At 49.8% G+C, this 22944-nt stretch overlaps 1 long non-coding RNA gene across 3 annotated transcripts in view; it reads right to left on the bottom strand.

Annotated features, from left to right (window-relative positions):
- Positions 1 to 22944, bottom strand: part of LOC140906312 (uncharacterized) — an 86640-nt gene that overhangs the window by 27555 nt on the left and 36141 nt on the right. Inside the window, exon 3 of one of the 3 annotated variants that reach the window (XR_013635283.1) lies at positions 16004 to 16174. The exons of the other annotated variants lie outside the window; for them this stretch is intronic. This is a non-coding gene — a long non-coding RNA (uncharacterized LOC140906312). Of the gene's footprint in view, positions 1 to 16003; positions 16175 to 22944 lie in introns of those variants that run through there. 3 annotated transcript variants of the gene reach the window in all.

The raw sequence follows: 22944 nt of genomic DNA on the forward strand, positions 1-22944 counted from the left end.
CACCTTGATTATCATACACATTGTAAGGAGAGTGGTCACTTTAGATAAGCTATTACCAGCAGGAGAGTGGAGTGGGAGCAGGTATTTTTTCATGCTTTTTGTGTGTATATAATAAGATCTTCTATACTTTCCACAGTATGCATCCGATGAAGTGAGCTGTAGCTCACGAAAGCTTATGCGCAAATAAATTGGTTAGTCTCTAAGGTGCCACAAGTACTCCTTTTCTTTTTGCGAATACAGACTAACACGGCTGTTACTTTGAAACTTAATCATTTTTGTTATCCTCCACTGGACTCTTTCCAATTTTTCCACATCCTTCTTGTAGAGTGGGGCCCAAAACTTGACACAGTACTCCAGATGAGCCTTCACCAATGTCGAATAGAAGGGAACGATCACGTCCTTCAATCTGCTAGCAATGCCCCTACCTATACAGCCCAAAATGCTATTGGCCTTCTTGGCAACAAGGGCACACTGTTGACTCATATCCAGCTTCTCGTCCACTGTCACCCCTAGGTCCTTCTCTGCAGAACTGCTGCCTAGCCATTCGGTCCCTAGTCTGTAGCTGTGCATTGGATTCTTCCGTCCTAAGTACAGGACTCTGCACTTGTCCTTGTTGAACCTCATCAGATTTCTTTTGGCCCAATCCTCTAATTTGTCTAGGGTCCTCTGTATCCTATCCCTTCCCTCCAGCATGTCTACCACTCCTCCCAGTTTAGTGTCATCTGCAAACATTCTGAGGGTGCAATCCACACCATCCTCCAGATCATTTATGAAGATATTGAACAAAACCAGCCCCAGGACCGACCCTTGGGGCACTCCACTTGATACCGGCTGCCAACTAGATGTGGAGCCATTGATCACTACCTGTTGAACCCAACGACCTAGCCAGCTTTCTACCCACCTTATAGTGCATTCATCCAGCCCATACTTCTTTAACTTGCTGGCAAGAATACTGTGGGAGATCCTGTCAAAAGCTTTGCTAAAGTCAAGGAACAACACGTCCACTGCTTTCCCCTCAACCACAGAACCAGTTATCTCGTCATAGAAGGCAATTAGATTAGTCAGGCATCACTTGCCCTTGGTGAATCCATGCTGACTGTTCCTGATCACTTTTCTCTCCTCTAAGTGCTTCAGAATTGATTCCTAGAGGACCTGCTCCATGATTTATCCAGGGACTGAGGTGAGGCTGACTGGCCTGTAGTTCCCCGGATCCTCCTTCTTCCCTTTTTTAAAGATGGGCACTACATTAGCCTTTTTCCAGTCGTCTGGGACCTCCCCCAATTGCTATGCGTTTTCAAAGATAATGGCCAATGGCTCTGCAATCACATCCGCCAACTCCTTTAGCACTCTCGGATGCAGCGCATCCTGCCCCATGGACTTGTGCTAGTCCAGCTTTTCTAAATAGTCCCAAACCACTTCTTTCTCCACGGAGGGCTGGTCACCTCCTCTCCATGCTGTGCTGCCCAGTGCAGTAGTCTGGGAGCTGACCTTGTTCGTGAAGACAGAGGCAAAAAAAGCATTGAGTACATTAGCTCTTTCCTCATCATCTGTCACGAGGTTGCCTCCCTCATTCAGTAAGGGGCCCACACTTTCCTTGACTTTCTTCTTGTTGCTAACATACCTGAAGAAACCCTTCTTGTTACTCTTAACATCTCTTGCTCGCTGCAACTCCAAGTGTGATTTGGCTTTCCTCATTTCACTCCTGCATGCCCAAGCAATATTTTTATACTCTTCCCTGGTCATTTGTCCAATCTTCCACTTCTTGTAAGCTTCTTTTTTGTACTTAAGAGCATCAAGGATTTCACTGTTAAGCCAAGCTGGTCACCTGCCATATTTACTATTCTTTCTACACAACGGGATGGTTTGTCCCTGTAACCTCAGTAAGGATTCTTTATAATACAGCCAGCTCTCCTGGACTCCTTTCTCCGTCATATTATTCTCCCAGGGCATCCTGCCCATCAGTTTCCTGAGGGAGTCAAAGTCTGTTTTTCTGAAGTCCAGGGTCTGTATTCTGCTGCTCTCCTTTCTTCCCTGTGTCAGGATCCTGAACTCGACCATCTCATGGTCACTGCCTCCCAGGTTCCCATCCACTTTTGTTTCCCCTACTAATTCTTCCCGGTTTGTGAGCAGCAGGTCAAGAAGAGCTCTGCCCCTAGTTGGTTCCTCCAGCACTTGCACCAGGAAATTGTCCCCTACACTTTCTAAAAGCTTCCTGGATTGTCTGTGCACCGCTGTATTGCTCTCCCAGCAGATATCAGGGTGATTGAAGTCTCCCATGAGAACTAGGGCCTGCGGTCTAGTAACTTCCATTAGTTGCCGGAAGAAAGCCTCGTCCACCTCATCCCCCTGCTCTGGTGATCTATAACAGACTCCCACCATAACATCACCCTTTTTGCTCACACTTCTAAACTTAATCCAGAGACTCTCAGGTTTTTCTGCAGTTTCATACTTGACCTCTGAGCAGTCATATTGCTCCCTTACATACAGTGCAACTCCCCCACCTTTTCTGCCCTTCCTGTCCTTCCTGAACAGTTTATATCCATCCATGACAGTACTCCAGTCATGTGAGTTATCCCATCAAGTCTCTGTTATTCTAATCACATCATAATTCCTTGTCTGTGCCAGGACTTCCATTCTCCCTGCTTGTTTCCCAGGCTTCTTGCATTTGTGTATAAGCACTTGAGATAACTCGCTGTTTGTCCTGTTTCCTTAATATGAGACAGGAGCCCTCCCCTCTTACACTCTCCTGTTTGTGCTTCCTCCCGGTATCCCACTTCCCCACTTACCTCAGGGCTTTGGTCTCCTTCCCCCGGTGAACCTAGTTTAAAGCTCTCCTCACTAAGTTAGCCAGCCTGCTTGCGAAGATGCTCTTCCCTCTCTTCGTTAGCTGGAGCCTGTCTCTGCCTAGCACTCCTCCTTCTTGGAACACCATCCCATGGTCAAAGAATCCAAAGCCTGCTCTCCGACACCACCTGCATAGCCATTCGTTGACTTCCACAATTCGACGGTCTCTACCCAGGCCTTTTCCTTCTACGGGGAGGATGGACGAGAAGACCACTTGCACCTCAAACTCCTTTATCCTTCTTCCCAGAGCCACATAGTCCGCAGTGATCCGCTCAAGGTCATTCTTGGCAGTATCATTGGTGCCCACGTGGAGAAGCAGGAAGGGGTAGCGATCCGAGGGCTTGATGAGTCTCGGCAGTCTCTCTGTCACATCATGAATCCTAGCTCCTGGCAAGCAGCAGACTTCTCGGTTTTCCCAGTCGGGGCGGCAGATAGATGACTTATGTCTACACTACAGAATTACTCTGGTATAATTACATCACTCAGAGGTGTGCAAAATCCGCACCCCTGAGCAACATAGTTATACTGACCTAAACACCAGAGTAGACAGTGCTATGTTGGCGGGAGATTTTCTCCCATCATCATAGTTGCTGCCTGTCACAGAGGTGGATTAACTACACCGATGGGAAAGCTCTTGTCCATCAGTGTAGAGTGGTTTCATTAAAGTGCTACAGAGGTGCAGCTGCATCCGTGCAGCTCTGCCAATGCAGTGTTTTAAGTGTAGTCCTGCCTATTATTTTCTTTTATGAAACCCTGAAGCGGTGAGTTCCACAAGTTAATTAAATATCTTGTGAAGAAGTGTTTTTCTTAACCTCTTAGATTGATTCAGAGATGAGCAAAATTCAAGAGACGCTATAGAGGTTCAAGGGGCAGGGAATGAGATGTGTCGAGGGGAAAGTCAGTGGTGTGGCAGCATCCCCTCGCTGCGTCATCTCCTCTGCAGAGGTGAGCAGCATGTGGCCACGGAGGTGTGGCCATCCAGACTTGGGGAGGGGGTGGAGCCAGGAGCACAGCTGCTAGGCAAGAGGCAATTTGCATAACTCCGCCCTCTTTAACAGACCATGTGCAAGGACAGGCCTACTGGGAAGGGAGGCTGGGGGGCGGGAGGGTGTGCAAGGCCGTGGCCCTATTCTTTCAAAGATCTCACCCTTCCAAGGGAACTGGAGGCCACTATGTTTGGCCCTTCCACACGGCCACTGGCAGCAGGGTGCAGAGTGGGCCAAGGTCCTGGATCCCAACCAGTCAGATGGCTCATTCGACGGAGTCTGCCTCACCCCCTGCAGGACACCAGGGACGCCTCCTCTTGAAATCAGTAAGACTCACCCCTGTGCTGCAAGGGGGTGGGAACCGGTTCCCACATGCTCATGGGACGGCGAGGGCATAGGAGTCAGTTTGCCTTTTGCCTCCCTCAAGTCCTTTCCTGCTAGGGCCCGTGAGGCAGGAGCACAACTGGGGGGGATGGGAGTGACTCCTGGGGGTCTGGCTCGGCTCGGCGTGCAAAGGACTGCCGATAGGAGTTATGGGGGGCAGCGAGAGATGCATAGGAGCAGCTAGCTGAGTCTGTGACCTCTCACTAGTTTTACCTTAAAGTGCCCCTCTCCTGCCCATCTCTGCCAGCGAAGGTGGCTGCTGGCAGTGGGTGGACACGGCTGGTGAGTCGTGCTCCCCCCGAGGAGCCGTGCAATCCCCTTCCCCCGGCAGGGAACAGAAATAACTAGTAACACATTTCCTGAGCTCTCTGTGCCGCCCGCCCACTCACCTTGGCTTGCCCGCCAGCAGCAGCCTGACAACGCCCACCTGCCAGGAGAAGCCAGCCTGAGAGAGCCAGGGAAGGCGAGTGGAGGCGGGGGATCCTGCGAGCGTGCAGGGCCTGAGGGAGTTTCTGGAGTCAGCCTGCATCTGGGGTTAAAGTACCTCCAAGGAGGGGAGGCACCAGTTCTCTGGGAGGATGGTCCAGTGGTTAGAGCCTGAGCCTAGGACTTGGGAATGCTGGGTTCAATTCCCTGCTCTGCCACAGGTGCCCTTTTGGGTCTTGGGCAAATCACTTAGCTCTTTGTGCCTGAGTTCCTGTGTGAAATTGAGGCGAGCATCCTGCATCACAGGGTGGCACGGGGACATGCTGTGAGGTGCACAGAGGCTGCAGACGTATCTTACAAGGCACTAGATTACAGGTGAGCTGGGTTCAATACCCAGGTCTGCTACCAACCTCTTGTGTGACCCTGGGCCAGTCATGTTCTCCCTCTTCCCTGCCCGTTAAGTGCAGGTAATAACTTGTCCTTTGTCTGTTTTGCCTGTAAGAGTCTCAGGGCAGAGATTCATTTACTGTATGTACAAGTGTAACACCGACAGACCCCCATCGTTGGGCAGGATCGAACCTGGGACCTCTAGAGCTAAATGCATAGGCCTCTACTGCATGAGCTAAAAGCCACATGGCCCTTAGCTAAGGCTGTAGAGCAGACTCATTATTCTCTCCCTCTCTAAGTGGACAGAGCACCAAACCCAGGAGGTGTGTGGGTTACACGAGCAGCACCTGCCGCTGTCAGACCCCCAAGCTTTGCTGGTGCCCCTCGGCGCTGCTCTGCTATTTGCTGTAGTTCTCAGCCAGGGATGGAAGAAGTGGGGCATCGGGAGGTTTATGTGGCGGGATGACTGTCTCGTGTTCCAGCCTCCTCAACCTGTGTCTTGACTGGAGGCCAAGACCACCACCAGCCTCTCTCCCCCCTCCTGAGCCCCCCACTGCTCCCTGCCCCTCCCCGCCCCCGTGAGGAACTATGTGTGGCAAGAAGAGCAGGATGGGGAAGGGAGCCCCTCACCCGCCTAACTGCAGCCCCAATCCTGCCAGCAGCTGCGTGGCTCCCGCCAGGTGCCGACCACACTCAGCTCCCTCTGAAATCAACTAGAGCTGAGAGATCTCGGCAACTCATTGGCTCGCAGCCTGCATGGCAAGCCAGGAATTCCTCCAGCCGGATTCCCCGTTAGGTCACTCCGGTTCGATGTCCCTGGAGGATGCAGATTGGTGAATCAGCCTCACAGAGTTTCAGATCCTGTCCCCCTGTAAGCCAACCCATTGGGAGGTCTCCTCTGAACTCCCCCAGGCCTCCTGCTCCGTGTGTGTCTCTGTCTCCCTCTGTTACCCACATAGACAAGACTATTTACAGGCTTGGCAAGAAGCTTTCCTGGATTTCATTCCTCAGCCAGCCACATCTCCAAAGGCCCCAGGGAGTGGGGTGAAGAAGCTGCCACACATTGAACAAACGGGGTCTGATTCACTCATCCTCAGCCAGGTTATTTGATGGTGAGGACCGAGACCGAATATTAGATCCTCAGCAGGGCCTCCTTCCGAAGGCGCAGCCTGCCGATTGCTCCAGGCAGTGCCAACGTGGGGCAAGAGATCATAGAATCATAGAATCATAGAATATCAGGGTTGGAAGGGACCTCAGGAGGTCATCTAGTCCAACCCCCTGCTCGAAGCAGGACCAATCCCCAACTAAATCATCCCAGCCAGGGCTTTGTCAAGCCTGACCTTAAAAACTTCTCAGGAAGGAGATTCCACCACCTCCCTAGGTAACGCATTCCAGTGTTTCACCATCCTCCTAGTGAAAAGTTTTTCTTAATATCCAACCTAAACCTCCCCCACTGCAACTTGAGACCATTACTCCTTGTCCTGTCCTCTTCTACCACTGAGAATAGTCTAAACCATCCTCCCTGGAACCACCTCTCAGGTAGTTGAAAGCAGCTATCAAATCCCCCTCATTCTTCTCTTCTGCAGACTAAACAATCCCAGTTCCCTCAGCCTCTCCTCATAAGTCATGTGTTCCAGACCCCTAATCATTTTTGTTGCCCTTCGCTGGACTCTCTCTAATTTATCCACATCCTTCTTGTAGTGTGGGGCCCAAAACTGGACACAGTACTCCAGATGAGGCCTCACCAATGTCGAATAGAGGGGGACGATCACGTCCCTCAATCTGCTCGCTATGCCCCTACTTTTACATCCCAAAATGCCATTGGCCTTCTTGGCAACAAGGGCACACTGCTGACTCATATCCAGCTTCTCGTCCACTGTCACCCCTAGGTCCTTTTCCGCAGAACTGCTGCCTAGCCATTCGGTCCCTAGTCTGTAGCTGTGCATTGGATTCTTCCGTCCTAAGTGCAGGACTCTGCACTTGTCCTTGTTGAACCTCATCAGATTTCTTTTGGCCCAATCCTCCAATTTATCTAGGTCCCTCTGTATCCTATCCCTGCCCTCCAACGTATCTACCACTCCTCCCAGTTTAGTATCATCCGCAAATTTGCTGAGAGTGCAATCCACACCATCCTCCAGATCATTTATGAAGATATTGAACAAAACCGGCCCAAGGACTGACCACTGGGGCACTCCACTTGACACTGGCTGCCAACTAGACATGGAGCCATTGATCACTACCCGTTGAGCCCGACAATCTAGCCAACTTTCTACCCACCTTATAGTCCATTCATCCAGCCCATACTTCTTTAACTTGCTGGCAAGAATACTGTGGCAAGAGACCGTGTCAAAAGCTTTGCTAAAGTCAAGAAACAATACATCCACTGCTTTTCCTTCATCCACAGAACCAGTAATCTCATCATAGAAGGCGATTAGATTAGTCAGGCATGACCTTCCCTTGGTGAATCCATGCTGACTGTTCCTGATCACTTTCCTCTCATGTAAGTGCTTCAGGATTGATTCTTTGAGGACCTGCTCCATGATTTTTCCAGGGACTGAGGTGAGGCTGACTGGCCTGTAGTTCCCAGGATCCTCCTTCTTCCCTTTTTTAAAGATTGACACTACATTAGCCTTTTTCCAGTCATCCGGGACTTCCCCCGTTCGCCACGTGTTTTCAAAGATAATGGCCAATGGCTCTGCAATCACAGCCGCCAATTCCTTTAGATCTCTCAGATGCAACTCGTCCTCCATTGAAATGCTCCATTGAAAATCCCTGTGGAGTTAATGCAGCCGGCAGAGTTCCCCCTGCATGGAGCCGTGCGAGGTGGGCGACCCATCCTACAGTGTTGATTTTAATATTAGCATTTGTATTACATTGCTCCCTGGCTGCCAGGATCAGGGCCCCACTGCACGAGGGTCATAGTTAGATGGCGTGAGTCTGGGTTGAAGGAAGTGTCTTTGTCACCACCAGTTTGCAGAGAGGGCACTGATGCCCAGAGACATTACCACCATGAGGCATGATCCCTGGAAGTTAATGGCTAGACGCTACCTGACTTCAGATCGGGCACGAAGACCCAGATTTTTAAAGGTATTTCGGCACCACAACCTGAGCTCAGCAACGCCTTAATACCTTTAAAAACCTGGGCTTAAGTGACATGGCCAAGGTCACACAAGGTGACACTAGCAGAGCTGCAAATTGAGCCCTTCTCTCTCTGAACCCCCCCCCCCCCCGGATCCTCTGCCTTAACTGCATAGCCACCCAGCCTCATGCTGGAAAGAATTGAATATGTCTCTGGCCACCCGTCAAGATCATTAATGGGGAAGCTCCCGAATCTCCAGGCAACGGCAGTGTCTTTCGTTCGCTGTGAGTTAAGAAACGCTGCTGCCGTTTTCGATGCTAATTTTATAACTTTCAAAAGCCCGTTCCATGCCTCCTCCTCCTCCTCATTTCACTCTCTCCCCTCCTGCTGAGATGCCGAGCCCTCCTCTGCCAATTTGTACGAACTTCTTCGGCTTGGAAACGAGAGCAGAGAATCACCCACATAAGAAGGCTGGTGTGAAAATATCAGAGGCAGACGCACTGCATAAAAATGACTCAAGGAGTTCCCTGTGTCAGGGTGAAATGAAAAGAGCCCCACAATTACTAGCTTTTAAAAAACGGATAATTTTTAAACCCATCCCGTGATTTTTTGGGGCCAGGCATTGGAAAGTTCTCTGGAACTCCAATATTATATACAGCCTGGCTGTCATTTACTAATGCTCAGAGCTGGTCAAAATATTAATTGTGGAGAATTTATTCCATTCATATCGCCTGATGGTTTTTTTTAAAAATCCCCCCCCCCCCCCGGGCCCTCCATTGCATCTCTTAAGATTTTACTGGGACTCTCACAATAGCTGGTGTTTCTCTTGAAGTCCCAGCTGCTGGAATCGAGAGATTTCACATGAATCTCCTCTTTCATAGAATAGAATCACAGAATACCAGAGTTGGAAGGGACCTCAGGAGGTCATCTAGTCCAACCCCTTGCGCAAAGCAGGACCAATCCCCAATTTTTACCTCAGATCCCTAAATGGCCCCCTCAAGGATTGAACTCACAACCCTGGGTTTAGCAGGCCAATGCTCAAACCACTGAGCTGTCTCTCCCCCCACCCAAGCAAAACCCCTGGAGATGCCGGGATCGAACCCAGGGCCTCAGACATGCAAAGCATGTGCTCTACCATTGAGCTACAGCCCCCACGCATAATGGGTGTGTGTGTGGAAGAAAGTACGTTTCTTACCATTGTACGTGCAGAGGAAAGCTTGAAAATGGGATCTAAATGCAACCCAAACATTCAGAAACCAAAAGCAAATAAAAAGAGCCCTATATTTATCATTTTAATATCTCATCATTTTTAACCCAGTCTCATGAGTTTGGGGGGGCCCTGCCTCATGTGACCGAAACACTTTGCAAATTTGTGTCAAAATCGCCGTATCATTTTGGTGGAAAATAAGCAAACAAAATAAATTCTGGGAAAAGGGAAATGTCTAAATTGTTTTATTCCAAATGACTTGTCATTTTAAATTTTCATTCCATTTTATTTTTTAAAAAGGTAAAACAACTCAAGAAATGTTTCATTCACCCCCAATTGATTTTTTTAAAACTTTTTCGGGTCAGCCACTGAACCAAAAAATCAGATATTTGCACAGCTGTTGTCAGGGTTCCTGCCCCATTCTGAACTCTAGGGTACAGATGTGGGGACCTGCATGAAAGACCCCCTAAGCTTATTTCTACCAGCTTAGGTTAAAAACTCCCCAAGGCGCAAATTCTCCCTTGTACCTTGGATTAGGTAACTCTGCCAACACCAACTGATTTAGACAAACTCAGGGAAAGGACCACTTGGAGTTCCTACTTCCCCCTAATATCCCCCCGAGCCCCTATTCCCCTTTTCCTGGGGTGGCTTGAGAATGAGATGAGCACAGAGCAACCTTGGTTTTTTTAGGACACACAAAAAAAACCCCAATCAGATTCTAAAAGAAACAGAACTTTATTAGAAAGAAAAAAGGTAAAAGAAGCACCTCTGTAAAATTAGAATGGAAGATAATCTTACAGGGCAATCAGATTCAAAAACACAGAGGATTTCCCTCCGGGCCAAACGTTAAAGTTACAAAAAGAAAACCAGGAATACACCTTCCTCTCAGCACAGAGAAAATCACAAGCCAAAACAAAAATAAGCTAACTCATTCCCTTGCTAGTACTTACTAATTCTCATGGAGTTGGATTGCTTGCTTCCTTGATCTGTGTCCGGCAAGCACACAGAACAGACAGACCAAAATCTTCCCCCCCGGCCCAAGATTTGAAAGTATCTTGTCCCCTTATTGGTCCTTTTGGTCAGGTGCCAGCCAAGTTACCTGAGCTTCTTAACCCTTTACAGGTAAAAGGATTTTGTGCCTCTGGCCAGGAGGGATTTTATAGGACTGTATACAGGAAGGTTGTTACCCTTCCCTTTATATTTATGACAGCTATAATAGAGAGACCGTGGTCAGCAACTATAGTCCTGGGCTGAATTTACCCTTGCGATCTAGATGAAAGGCACCAAACCTCATTAGCAATACAACAAGTGCCCAGTGCATTTCTAAATATAGTTTGCCTATTTGTATAGCTTAAACTCCATTGGTAATGAACGAGGCCAATTGTTGTTAATTATTATTATTCCAGTAGCAGCCAGAGGCCCCAGAGCTGCCGGTAACTCAGTCAGACGTTAAGATCCTGTTGCAGGAGTGGGTGGGTGAGGTTCTGTGGCCTGTGTCACACAGGAGTCAGACTAGATGATCACGCTAGGCCCTTCTGGCCTTAAAGTCTGTGATTCAGAGCAATCTGGATCACTTGGTACAATGGGTGCAAGCGAGCAATATGGGTTTTAATACAGCTAAACGTAAAATACATCTGGGGACAAAGAATGTCGGCGGTACGTACAGGAGAGGGGACTCTGCCATGGGAAGCAGTGACTCTGAGAAAGATTTGGGGGTTGTGATGGATAATCAGCTGAACAGGAGCTCCCAGTGTGTGCTAATGTGATCATGGGATGCATAAATAGGGAAATCTCCAGTAGGAGCAGAGAAGTTATTTTACTTCTGTATTTGGCACTGGTGCAAGCGCTGCTGGAATCCTCTGTCCAGTTCTGGTGCCCACAATTCAGGAAGGATGTTGATAAATTGGAGAGGGTTCGGAGAAGAGCAAAGGGTGTGTGTGGGTGGGAGAACTATCTCTTGTTATCGAATATCTAGCTCTTATAAGGCCCTTTCCATTAGTAAACCTCAAAGCCTGGTGGAATAGCAGGGGGGCTGCAGATCAGGATTGAGGGGGATTGGCAGAGCTGTGGGGGGACCCCTGGGCTGGAGTAGCAGACAGGTTTCCTCAGGACTAAGGGGGATTGGCAGAGCTGGAGGAAGGGAAGCCCAGGGCTGGAATAGTGTGTGTGTGTTGGGGGGGGAGTCCAGGGATGCAGGTCAGGACTGAGACGCATTGGCAGACCTGAGGGCTGGGGGTGGTGGGGAGGCTGGGACAGCAGGTGGGCTGGCAGAGCTGGGATTGGGGAGATGTGCAGCTCAGGGCTGGGATTGCAGGGGGTTGCAGATCAGGATTGAGGTGGGCTGGCAGGGCTGGGGGAGGGAACTTAGGGCTGGGGCAGGAGTGGGGCTGCAGGCCAGGATTGAGCTGGGCTGGCAGAGCTGGCTGGGGTGGGGATGAGCCCAGGGCCTGGATAGCAGGGGGGCTGCAGGCCAGGACGGAGGTGGGCTGGCAGAGCTGTGTGGGGCCCCAGGAGCAGAACAGCAGTGAGTGCCCAGCCAGGGCTGGAGAGCATGGGCACAGCCGCAGGGGAGCTTGGCCGTGGAATACCAGGGCAGAGTTGCCGCTGAAGACTGAAGTGCTCTGACAAGAGCTGTGTGGGGGAGAGGCCGCCCACACTGTGCCTGGCTCATGCCTGCGTTATTAATCTCACACATCCACGAGCACTAGATTCCCTGGCAGATCGGTTTGAGACAGAGAACAAGCCGGAGAACTCGGTGCTGATTTCAGTCGCGCTCCGGCAACAGGGAACATGCAAATTAGAGAGGCAACAAGACCTGTTAGAGCCCATCTTGTCCACCCTTCTTGGCAGGGCGGGCTGCCCCCATGCTACAATCTCTACAGCTTTCCCCAGATTCAGCTGTACACGACTTACAGCCTGACCCGAAGGCCGTTGAACTCAATAGGAGTCTTTACACAAACCCCTGTGGGCTTTTTATCAGGCTCTTAAAGTGACAGGATACATCCTTCCCTTGGGAGAATATTCCACAGCCTGCCTGCTAGAAGAGTTGCCCTGAGATCCTCTTACAGTTTTCCTTGATTAATGTTACCCCATCACTCTCTGGATCTCCCTAAGCAGCCCCCTGCCCTCCCCTCCCATCCTCCCTTGTTGTGTGTTTTATGATAGTATTAATTCCTAGGACTCCCCAGTTGTAAGTCTGCTATATTCGTCTGTGTGATGTGCAAGAACAGGAATTCTGTGCCAGATGAGGTAGGGAGTATGTACCATTTCAACCAGCCCTGCCCATTGCTTTTCCTTTCTTTCTTTCTTTCTTTCTTTCTTTCTTTCTTTCTTTCTTTCTTTCTTTCTTTCTTTCTTTCTTTCTTTCTTTCTTTCTTTCGAATCTGGAGAAGAGATCTAGAGACAGTGCATGCCACTGTCAACTCAAAACAAGTGGGTATGAAATAAGGGATGGACAAGCCTCTAGGTTAAATGAATGAATGACTATTAAATGAACTGTAGGAAAATGCCAAGTGTGGTCCTCTTCTGTTTGGCATTTAATTTCATAGAGAAGATGATGAAGGATATAGCTTTTTAAATCCTCTCACAAAGTAAATTTGAAAAGACAAGCGTACTGAGTGACATACCGATAGAGCTGTGCAAGTATCTTTTTACAGTTTACTTGCAATGCCGTAAAATAAAATAAAATGTTTTGAGTCAAACCAAAAATGAATTTATTTGTAATTTTCAGCTGATTGCCAAGTAAGAAAATAATTTCAGGTCAAATTAAATGTTATTTGACCCAAAACAAGGCACTTTATTTTGACTTTGCGCTTTGTTGATGTTTTACATTAAAAAAAATAAAACGAAAGAAAATTTCAAAATGAAAAGTTATTTAGAATTGACAGTGGAACCATTTTGTTTTTGAAATGTGAAAACAAAACATTTCAATTGTACAGAATTTTTCTTAATTTTTTTTTCCCATCTGAAACTATTTGGTGAAATCAACACGAATTTGTGAAACGTGTCGGTGTCATAGAATCTGCCTTTTTTGCCAAAAAATATTTTGGTTGTACAATGTCACCCAGCTGTACATACAAATGGGTTGGCTCCAAATGAGAGAAAGATAAAAGTCAGGGGATGTTCTTCTGTAAATGCACCTGTGATGGGGTGTCCACCCCATCCTACCCTGGCCACTAAGGACACGTCTACACAGCAGCTGGGAGCAAGCCTCCCAGCACAGGTAGACAGAGACGCACTGGCAAGGCTTGAGCTAACAAGCTAAAAATAGCGGTGTGAACATTATAGCATGGGCAGGGGTGCTGGCTAGCTGCCTGAGATCAAGCCCCCCTGATCCCTGGGTCCAAGCTTGTGTGGCTAGCCTGAGCTGCCCGTGCTGCAACACCCATGCCGTTATTTTCAGCATGCTAGCTCCAGTGGAGTTAGCATGTGCCTGTCTTCCTGGGCTGGGAGGCATGCTCCTAGCCGCAGTGTAGATGTACCCTAAGGGGTTAACAGGTAGGCTATTAAGGTGTTAACAGGAGGCTACCTGTTTCCTCATCTGTGGCTAACCCTGGGATGTTAACATCTGGGGATAAGAGGGCTGCTGCCAGAGAGACTGAGTGACTGGAAGGCAGAGTGGGTGGGTTCTCCTACTATCCCCAGCAAAGACTAGTAAACCCATTGGAGCAAAGGAGTCAGATTCTATGGGGCCTGGGGTTACTGACCTTTCACTAGGGTCACTTAGACTGCAGGGCTATCAGACTGCATTGCCCCAGAAGAGGAGAGATTATGAACAGCTTGGGCAGAGAGCAGGAGTCATAAGAAGATGCCAGCCAGCGCAGGGCCAAATGACTCTTGGAGGGGTGCAGGAAAGGACAGAGTTGCCACAACACCATGCACAGCCATGAGAGGGCGCTGGCTGGCAAAGGCACCCCTGGGCAGCACCATACTGGGCATCTTTGGGCATAGCTCCTGACCCTCTGCTGGGGGTAGCACAGGGTAACGGGCTCCGATCACAGTTGTAGGAGGCTCAGCATTGCCCTGCAACTTGTGCCATCATTTATACCCATGGCCCTACCAAATTCATGGCCCATTTTCATAAATTTCATGGTCATAGCATTTTTAAAATGTTGTATTTCACGGTTTCCGATATTTAAATCTTAAATTTCACTGTGTTGTAGCAAAGCGTGAATATGGATTTAAAAATGGCAAAATATAAACATGTAAAGCCCATGATGACCCTCCCACAAAAGTGACAACCCCCCCCCAATGCCGTGCCCCCTCACTTCTGCGCTGCTGCTGGTCGCATCGCTGCCTTCAGAGCTGGGTGCTCAGCCAGCAGCCACCGCTCCCCGGTTGCCCAGCTCTGAAGGCAGTGAAGAAGTAAGGGTGGCAATACTGTGACCCCCTTTTGGGTCAGGACCCCCAGTTTGAGAAATGCTGTTATAGGATAAAAGTACACAAAAGACCAGATTTTAGGGTGGGGGGGGAGACCAGATTCCATGGTTTGTGACGTGTTTTTCATGGCTGTGAATTTCGTAGGGTCCTATTTATACCGGTCCGAGGTAGGGCTAAAACACGACCAGATGGGAACAGTTATGCCATTTTGCACCCATGTTGCCTTGGTGCAAATGCCTGCACAAGGATGTGGATGAATTGGGTACAAGTCTCCCGCTTAAAGGGATGGCGTGCTACCCTCCATAAATGGTATCAGACGCTGTGAGTGGTTGAGAAAGGAAACATTAAGCCAGTTGGCAGAGAAACATACGCAAGGAGAAATGACATGCTGTAGCTAAATGAGAGATTTCAAAGGCTGGATCTTTAAAATATTAAAACACGCCAGCTGCCAGCTGAAAGGGCTTTGTAATGAGATTATGAAGAAGATGGGAATGCAACATCAATGCCAATTAAATGGCCTAAACCAGGTTCCTTCCTAGTGAACGTGGAACCTGGACTTTATCCCATCAAAGAGAAGACAGAGAAACCCAGCCTATGTCGACAGATGAATTATCCCCAGGCTGATTTAAGTTCTTAGTCTTTGAGGGCTCTTGAAATATTTTATTCCAAACTGACAATCAGACAAAGCACAGCTCTTTCATTCCTCATAAAAAGAGGTGGCGGATAGCTCAGGTTTTGGCAAAGGGTTATGTTGTCTTTTACTAGATCATTGGGAGAGCCCAGTGGGTAACGGAGTTTTCTGTTCATTGGCAATTTTGAAAAGTCAAAGCAAAAAATCATTTCAGGTGAGACCAAATGTGATTTTTTAAAAAAAAATATTTTGGCCAATTGAAAAGTTTGCAGGGGGGAGAGTCATATTTGACTGGAATGAAATATTTTGTTTTAACAATATCAAAATGTGCTTCCATTTTTGAATGTTTAAAAACCCAAGAAGAAAAGGAGGACTTGTGGCACCTTAGAGACTAACAAATTTATTTGAGCATCAGCTTTCATGAGCTACAGCTCACTTCAAGGAATGCATCTGATGTAGCTCACAAAAACTTATGCTCAGATACATTTGTTAGTCTCTAAGGTGCCACAAGTCCTCCTGTTCTTTTTGCGGATACAGACTAACACGGCTGCTACTCTGAAAACCCAAGGACATTTCTGAAACTAAAAGTTGTTTGAGATGAAAACATGGAGGTGTTCTTTTGGATTTTTCTTCCCCCAACCGAACAAAGGGACAATATCAACATGTTGGTGTTGCCAAATCTGTGTTTCTCACCGTGGGGGGGAAGCTTCAGCTGAAAACATTTCCCGAGCTCTAATCATTGGCTCCAATCCGGCCTCATCGTGGCTGTAGTAGGTCATTGCCATCTGGTGTGTGTCTTGTCCTTCCCACGGCACACGGCACAGCTTGGTGTTCCGGGAGAGCTGTTAGAACTGTACGTGTGCAGACAGTTAATATAAAGAGTGCCATCTACCTTTAGCAATAGCAGCATTGTTCAGAAGTTAGTAGCTTTTAGGGTGACCAGACAGCAAGTGTGAAAAATCGGGATGGGGTGGGGGGGAATAGGTGCCTATATAAGACAAGCCTGAAATATTAGGACTGTCCCTATAAAATCGGGTCACCCTAGTACAGTGGTCACCAACCGGTAGATCGCAATCGACTGGTAAATTGTGGAGCCTCTGCTGGTCAATCTCAGTCTCCGGCTGCTAAAAATCCTGGTGGCGCAGGGGGGCTAAGGCAGGCTCCCTGCCTGCCTTGGCCCTGCGCCGCTCCAGTAAGTGGCCAGCAGCACGTCTCTGCGGCCACTGGTGGGAGGGGGCGGGGGGGTCTCTGTGCCCTTCTCCTGCCTGCAGGTACAACCCTTTGCCTGGGAACAGGGAACTGTGGCCAATGGGAGCTGCGGGGGTGGTGCCTGCAGGGAGGGAAAGGGTGCTGAGCCACGTGCCGCACTCTAAGGGCCACAGGGTCATGCTGGCCACTTCTGGGAGTGGTGCGGGACTGGGGCAGGCAGGGAGCCTGCCTTAGCACCACTGCACTGCCGACCAAGGTAAGCACCGCCTGGCGGGAGCCTGCACCCTTCACCTCTTCCCACACCCCAACCCCCTGCCCCAGCCCTGAGCCTCCTCCTGGAGCCAGCACCCTGAACACCCTCTTGCACCCCAACCCCTTGTCCCCTCCCAGAGCTCCTGCACTTCAACCCCTTGCCCCATGCCTGAGCCCCCTCCCAGAGCCTCCACCCCGAGCCACCTCCTGTGCCGCAACCCCTTGCCCCGACCCTGGGCCCCCGCCCAGAGCCCGCACCCCAACCCTCCTGCACCCCACCTCCTTGCCCCAGCCCGGAGCCCCCTTATGCACTCAAACTCCCTCTCAGCATGAACCCCTCACCACCTCCTGCATCCCAACCCCCTGCCCCAGGCTCAGCCTGGAGCCCATTCCCACAGTCCAAACCCCTCGGCCCCAGCCCATAGTCCACAGTTCCTCCAGCACCCCAACCCCCTGCCCCAGCCCGGTGAAAGTGAGTGAGGGTAGAGGAGAGCAAGTGACAGAGGGAGGGCTGATGGAGTGAGTGGGTCGGGTTCTCAGGGAAGGACCATGGCCTCGGGGAAGGGAAGAGGTAGATTATGGGTTGCACTTAAATTCAAAAAGTGATCGTGTGCTTAAAAAGGTTGGAGACCACTGCCCTAGTAGCTTCGATAAAGTTATTGCTGTTATGTGCTGCTCATGGCGGCCTGAATCCAGCTCTTAACACTTGGTGCGATTGCTGACAACCTGAGCAGAGAGGCTGGGGACTACATAGGCCATGGAGACCAAACTCCCCCTCATGACGGTACTGTAAAGAAACACAGGACATCAGTATAGTTCTGACACCTTTCCTACGCACCAACTTTGTTCCAAAATGTCAAAGAAAACAGATACACAAGCTCTTTTTCTAGGTCTCTTGAATTTTTCTGTCTCATTATACTGAGTGGGCCTCTCATTTACTTGGGAAACTGTTTTAGTGATTCTCTCCATTGTGCTGCGGCTCTTTTCTTTTCTTTTCTTTTCTCAAGTTGATCTCCTTAAGAACACTGAACTCTTGCTTCAGGAAAGCTACTCAAGCTTTTATAAAGGTTGCCCAGCAGAAGAGTTGCTTGTCGCCCCATCCTTCAGACACCGATGTGAACGGATTATCAACAGTGGACTGCTCAAGAAACTATACAAGCTATGATTTGCCTCCAAAACATGCAACAGATGCATAGTGAAAATCTTAGGTTCTGGTAGATAGGGAATTACGTTGGCAGACCAGATCTTTCACAGCAATTAAAAATGTTAAAGAAAGAATATATTTATGAACAGCTCCAGATGCAGTTTCTTTAGTAAAGGTACTGTATTCTACGATCCTCTAATGAAACTTAATAGAGTAGTCTAACAGTCCTTTCCCAAATCCAGAACATCCCAGAATATCTTGCTGCCTTGCTAAACCCACAATGCCCCATACGTTCCCATGGTAAGTATAATATTGGTATTTTGTCTCTTTACCCAGCTCCAGATGGTCAAAAATAGGATTCAGCTTTAGGCTTCGAAGCCTATGCATGGCCTCATTTTCAAAAGAGTGGGTCCCACCAAAATTCCTAAATATGGATTTAGGAGCTTTCCCTTAAGCACGCATTTCTGAAGAATGAGGGCAAACAACCGTGCAAAGGGTAGGAAGAGAACAAAATGTCTGCGGAGAGAGCATGAATAAAAGCTGCAGAGGGGTGAGTATTTGTGTGAAAGAAAAACAATCTAATGGAAGAAAAACCCCGGCAGCCTGTCATTTGGTATAAGCAACGCACATGTCCCTTGCCAGACTGGCTTGAGTGAGCTTCTCAGAGAGGTAGGCCCGGAGGTGCTAAAATATTTTTCCTAAACAAACCATCTTTGGGTGGAGAAATGGAGTTAGGTTGGAAGGGTAAAACCATGGGCGGCGGGTGAAGCTTCCCCTGGGGGAGGCTAGCTCCCCATCCTGCCTTTTCCACTCGCGGCCCCGCCAACCGTCCACAGCTGCTCTGCCCCAGGCTCCGCCCCGGCTCGGTCCCGTCCCCGCTCAGCCCCCTCGCCGCCACTCCCCACGTCCCTCCTCTCCTCCACCCCTCAGCCCTGCGAGGCCCCCACCACCGGCTGTGTCCCTCCCCTCCTCCAACTCCCACGAGGCCCCCCCACCCACCATGTGCCTCCTCTCCTCCACCCCCTGCCCCCACGAGGCTCCCCCACCCATCGTGACCCTCCTCTTCCAACCCCCTCCTCCTCCCCAAACCCCCCCGCAGGGACATGGCGAGCCGTGGGGACCTCTGGGAAGGGGGGTGTGTAGTGGAGGAGAGGAGGGACTCACGGAAGAGGCAGAGCAGGGACGGGAAGGGGCAGAGCGCAGGCCGGGCCACCACGGCCCAGGTGTCTGGGGTGGCGGCGTCTGGGCCAGGGGAGGCTAAGCCTCCCCTGGCCTATTATACCCAGCGTCTATGGGTAAAACATTCCCAAACTCTGCCTCGTGCTGCAATCCCCCCCAAATGCCAGGTCTGTACAAAGCTGCAGACATTCAAGGAGATGCCAAAAAGTCAACCAGTGGAAAATGATGAACTAAAGAAGAGGAATACAATAGTACTGACAGAATCCACAGGGATAGGTGTCAAGCTGTCTGGAGTGGATCATGAATGTGTGTCCCGACCTCAGGACAGACTCTTATAACCCAGGGCACAAATCCCAAATGGGTTGTGAGTTCTGCACTTAGATTTCACCAACCAAGCACCAAGTGTGAACTCCTCAGGCGCTATATCAGCCTTAATATGGAGTCACAGACAGTCCCCGTGGATACTCCGATCTACCTTGCCACCCAGGCTAGCCTGCCTTTGTGATAGATGGTCCCTTACACCACAATTCACAACAATATTCAGGTTATGCCCTGTCCCAAAGGACCAGTCGCTTACCCCAGGTCAGTTGTATCTCGGATCTCTCACCAAGGACAACGCCTGTAGCCAATCTTATAATAAACTAACTGAAGACTTATTAACTAAGAAAAAGGAACGAGAGTTATTTTCGAATTTAAAGCAGGTAAACACACACACAGCTTTGTCCACTAGAATCAAGTGGTCAGCATGGCTCTCCTGTGCCGTGTGAATGAGTCTTAGGTTCCAAAAGCTGGTAGAAGCTGCTGTAATATGCAAGTGTCTGCACTGCAATTAGACACCCACGGTTGGCCCGTGCCAGCTGACTTGGGCTCGCGGGGCTGTTTCATTGCTGGGTAGACCTCTGGGTTCAGCCTGCGACCCGAGCTCTGGGACCCTTCCACCTCTCGGGGTCCTAAACCCAGGCTCGGAAGTCCACACTGCAATGAAAGAGCCCCACAGCCGGAGCCCCGCATGCTTGAGTCAGCTGGCATGGGACAGCCACGGGTTATTAATTGCAGCGTAGACCTACCCAATAAGTCCTTTAGTGCTAACTCAAGCTAAGCAACTTGGGGATCCCTTGCTTTTATGCTTAGAAACGTTGCCCTCCCCAAATTTCAAGCAGCGTAGTGATACAGCTCCTTCTGGTCAGGGATTTTCATTCCCTTCCCCCAGAGATCAAACTGATGAGACAAGTGTTTGCACCTGTCTCCTCTTCATGGGTGTGGTGGGGCGGGGGAGGAAATCAGTGAAATCTTTGTCCTTTGATCTTTCACAATGACTCATTTGGTTTCAATGGTCCTTCAAGACCAGCACTTACGTTAATTAATGTGTCTTTCCTGTTTGGCACATTACACAGTTACAAAAGAGCTTTAAAATGCAAATGCTCCGCATAACTTATACCATGAGCTACAGAAGTTGGAAGTGAGATCAATGCAGGCAAGATCCTCCAAGCATTTCATCAGATCTAAACACTGAACATATTCTGATCAACTTAACACCTATTTGAACAATGCTAACGCACAGGGGAACCAGGATGGTTTCCAGCTGTGCATTTGTCACTGTTCTATGAGGCCTAAGGGCCTTAGCATGAACTGCCACCTGGTCTGGCAGCATCACAATAGGGTTCAGGATTAAAGAATAACGAGGATAATTGCTTGGACACTCACAGTAGCTCGATGTATAAATGGATTCTGTTGCTTTACAATGGTGATTCATGCTGTCATGCACAGGGATACACCAGCTGTCAGATTTGATGCAGGGAAGAAATTTTCCGTCCACTGCAGATTGGCAGGGATTTTTGGGGGGCTGCTGGGGTAGCAAGGAGACCTTCTTCTGAATCACTTAGTAAAGGTTGTCCACTAGGCTCAAGTGGGCAGGACGGGTCGTGTGATTGAAGGTTGCGCAAAACACTTTGCGTGGTTTTGGTTTCATCACACCATCCTCTACTTCTATGTTCCTAAAGAAAACCTAACTGAGCTGCATGATTGTTTTTCTTTCAAGTACCGGGACAGGCTCCAGCTGCCCAGCAGGAAAGAGCCAGAAAGAAAAGAACAACAAAGGAAGACAGTGAAGATGTTTCAGTGAGATAATTTTAGCTGCTCTAAACGGCACAGGTAATGTGCAAGCATATTGGAGAGAAAAGGGGAGAGGGAAGAAAAAGGGAACAAAGTCTGCGCTGCGCACCTAATGCCCCAAATATGGAGAAAAAGAGGCATTTCGTCAAGGTTTGAAGCAGATTGAGAGCTGGTGTGGGCAGGGGTAGCTCTGCTGACTGTCGAGGGAGTTTCACCCTCTTGAATCAAGTCTGAATGTGACCCCTGGCCACATCCTGTTCAGAATCCTGCTCTGTGACAGGCTCCAGCTCACTGCGCTGTAGCTCAGTCCAACATCTGGTACCATGGCACGCCCTGGCACCCTGAGCCGTGGCATGCCCCAGCGTTCTGCACCTTGGGATGCCCCAGCAGCCAAAGCCATGGTGTGCGGCAACATTCTGCACCTCGGCATGTCCTTGCCTCCTGCACCTTGGCACAAGCCGGTACCCTGAATCACGGCACGCTGCAGCATCCTGCATCGTAGCATGCCCCAGCTCTGGGCCATGCCCCAGCACTCGGCCCCCCTGCCACCCTGCCTAGGCAGCTTTGGGGAGGAGGCTTTGGTGCCACTGGGGGAAGGGAAACAAATCCAGAGCTGGTGTGTGTGTGTTTGTTCAGAGAGGGGGCAGTGGATGGTGGTTTCCTGATAAATAGAGGTTGCAAGAAAGGGAGAGATGGCCTGATCTCCAGGGGAGCTCCAGTCCGTCTCTCCAGAGCTCGCAATCTGGTGCCGCACGCAACACTGGCATCTGGACAATGAATGTCGCACCAGAGTCTCTGTCAGTCCCTGGTTGGGTTAGCCCTCCTCCCACGCCACAGGGCACCCGGCACCAGCAGGTCTCGCAGCGCTGCATGAACTGCCCTTAGCCCCAGTGAGTGCCACACTCCAGCAAAGACAATGAGCCTGATGCAGAGTCCGCTGGCGTCCATGGGAATCGTTCTATAGACTCCAGTGGGATTTGGATCAGACCCAGTGTCCCCAGGCAGGCTGGGGCAGGATGTGGCTGAATTCTCAAAGTGGTTCACTGGAGACGTACAGTGTGCGGGGGAAGGGAGGCGAAACGACCAGAATGCCATACCTGTTAACCCTGGGCACACAGGGCCTTGGTCATCTCTGTGCTATACGCTGACAGTATTAGCACGGCAGTGCCCCACCTGGGCAAGGCACTTTATGGGTGTGTCTACACTGCAGCGTAAACCTGGGTCTGTGGCACCCGGACTTGCTGACTTGGTGTTTCCAAGCCAGCACTTCAGCGTCCACACTGCATTGCAATTGATGGACCCAGCTCTCACGGCCATGCTAACACGGCCATGCTGTGCAATGCAGCCCTTCTGCCTTGGGGCTGTGGCTTGAGCTGCGTCCACACTGCAAAATGACAGGGCCTGGACCTGAGTCGCAGCAGGACTTGGGCTCTGACCCATCCGCCCATTCCCAGCCTCTGGCAAACAGAGGCTAGGGACATCATCCCTGTCCATCCTGGCTAATAGCCATTGATGGACCTATCCTCCATGCATTTAGCTAGTTCTTTTTTTAACCCTGTTATCGTCTTAAGATGCTGTGTAGACATGATCCCGCAAACCCTTCCTCACGTGAGTTATTCCTGATGTCAGTGGGGCTGCTCTATTCTCTAAGGAAGGGCTGCCCACAGTGCCAAGATTCCCACCCTCAAGAGCTGACGAATTTACAGCCCTGATCCTGGCAGGCGC

Source organism: Lepidochelys kempii, chromosome 2, assembly GCF_965140285.1.
Source record: "Lepidochelys kempii isolate rLepKem1 chromosome 2, rLepKem1.hap1, whole genome shotgun sequence".
Taxonomy (NCBI): Eukaryota; Metazoa; Chordata; order Testudines; family Cheloniidae; genus Lepidochelys; species Lepidochelys kempii.